At 39.2% G+C, this 2,206-nt stretch overlaps 1 long non-coding RNA gene across 1 annotated transcript; it reads left to right on the top strand.

The window, feature by feature from the left end:
- Positions 327-1,687, top strand: LOC109725719. Its single transcript, XR_002220326.1, has 3 exons — positions 327-490; positions 608-669; positions 1,649-1,687. It is a non-coding gene; the product is annotated as an uncharacterized LOC109725719 (long non-coding RNA).

Genomic DNA, 2,206 nt, shown 5'->3' on the forward strand with positions numbered 1-2,206 from the left:
TATTTAGCTCACTTTGCTCTCTAATTTATACCTTAGTATTGGAATTTGATGTGTATTAGTTTCACTGCTTCCATCTGAATCTGAGGATGTTTCAGCAGCTTGAGAGGAGTTAACTAGCTGTGAATTAAACCCCCTGGACCAGAGATAAACTGCTCTAAAGCTAGTTAAAGGTAAAGCATGATTTCTTAAGCCATTTTGGAACTATATGCGATTTAATCGAGTAAATTGACGCAGTTTGGGATTGCTCCTTCGCAGCAGATTTCCAAAGGTAATTGAGCTTATTTGGTGACCTTGGGAACTTATTTAGAAGGTGTTCTAACCTGAGGTACGCAGGAATTTCAGTTAGAAAACTGAATTCGCAAGATTCCGACTATAAGTATAGTAGTTGACGACTTTGTTGCCGTTTTGGAAATGGTTCGCAGCGGGCTTGCAACAGACCTTTGGATCATCCCCAGTTGATGCGGGAAGGATTTTGGAAGCTTAATTTGAGGTATTAACTGAGCCAAAATAGGGATTTAGACTATTAATATGTGTTAAGTGCAATTGCGCCGAAATTGGACATTTCGATTGTGGTTTTAATATGATATTTATGCTTTGTGTTCAGCAGGATTGAGACCTAGGGGAGTTGATCCTTGGAATTCCTTTGGACTGATTTGAGCTTAGTACTAGGTGGTTTTGACCTAACCAGAGCAAGTGAAGCTCCCCTATGTTCTATATGATACTATAGAAATAGTGTATGAATGCAGTTTGCGTGATTTGAAAATTAACATAGATTCAGGACATTGTTGTCATTATCATTGCTATATGTATGTGTAGTGAACTGAAATCTCCCTTAAGTAGAGAAATTCATGCATAGAAGTAAACATGTTGATGTTTGACTTGTTGAATGAATCATGGATAATCTAGTATGTTCCTAAAGTAGAGAACTATGACATGATTTATGATTATAATGATAGTATCATGATAGTGGATAGTTTCTAATGCCATAGGTGAACTCGCATTATTCTCATATGCTTACTAAACTAGTGGATACTAGTGATTGTCAATATTCATTATATCGAGAATTCCGATCAATAGATCGAGAGTAGAACCTAGCATACTATGCCATGATGTTGAGATATGTTGGATTATGGATTTTGCTTGCTTGCCATTGTGCTCATTCGCACATGCTTGTGAGGGTAGCTCCCTACAAGCCGGCACTCCGGAGTTGGCCTACGCGACAGTTGCTCGCCCGTGCGGGATTGGGTGCCGAAGTGGATTGCCGTGGGGAGTGTATACTACCACGGGGCCATTAGGCGCGGCGCAAGCTGGACTACCTCGGGTAGGTCCTGATAAATGAAAAGGAAAACTCTAAATGAGATTAAGTACTAAATGATAGTTGACAGTAATGAATGCTTACCTGTTACAGTAGGTGTTTACATATTCATGCTTATGTTCATGTTATATTCTTTATTGCAGAGATTATGATTACATGTTGAATACATGCTCATCACCTGTTAGCAGTGCATATATACATATCATGCAAGTATTGCTTTTACTTTCATTTAGTACATCATGAGCCTAGTGGTGTAATTCGCCGAGGCTGGCGCCTTACCCACTGAGAACTATTGTTAATAGTTCTCACGCCCTTTTATTGTTGTTTTTACAGAGCCATCTACAGGAGAGGCTAGGGATCGTGGCAAGGGAGTCGCGTCTAGCTAGACATTGCTAGGGGCATGCTAGTTAATCACCTTGCTACTCGGGCTACAGCCGAGGGTGATGTCCCTATGTATAGAGAGACCACCATTGTACCTACTTGTTGTATACCCCATGATGTATATTTACTGTTGGGCCAGATGTTTCAGTTGGGATACCTTCTTAGTTGTTGAGATTTTGGGATTGTTACTCTTTGTTCTATTGTTGATAGTCCTTGTGACTTTTTCTATGCTCTGATATCTGGATAGGGTTATTTTATGTTTTTACTCCTATCGACTTGTTTCTTGTAGACGCCTTATATACTGCAGGTGTATGGCGGGTCTGTGCACGTACCGGATATGCTTCCGCTGATACCCGGGCGTGACAGAAGTAGACTTAGTAGTGATGGAAATAAATATTTTGTGACATTTATAGATGATCATTCAAAGTATTGTTATATTTATTTGATCAAATCTAAAAATGAGGTTTTAAGCAGATTTAAGATTTATAAGGATAAAGTTGAAAATCAATT

The sequence above is a fragment of the Ananas comosus genome, linkage group 2 (assembly GCF_001540865.1).
Source record: "Ananas comosus cultivar F153 linkage group 2, ASM154086v1, whole genome shotgun sequence".
Lineage (NCBI taxonomy): Eukaryota > Viridiplantae > Streptophyta > Magnoliopsida > Poales > Bromeliaceae > Ananas > Ananas comosus.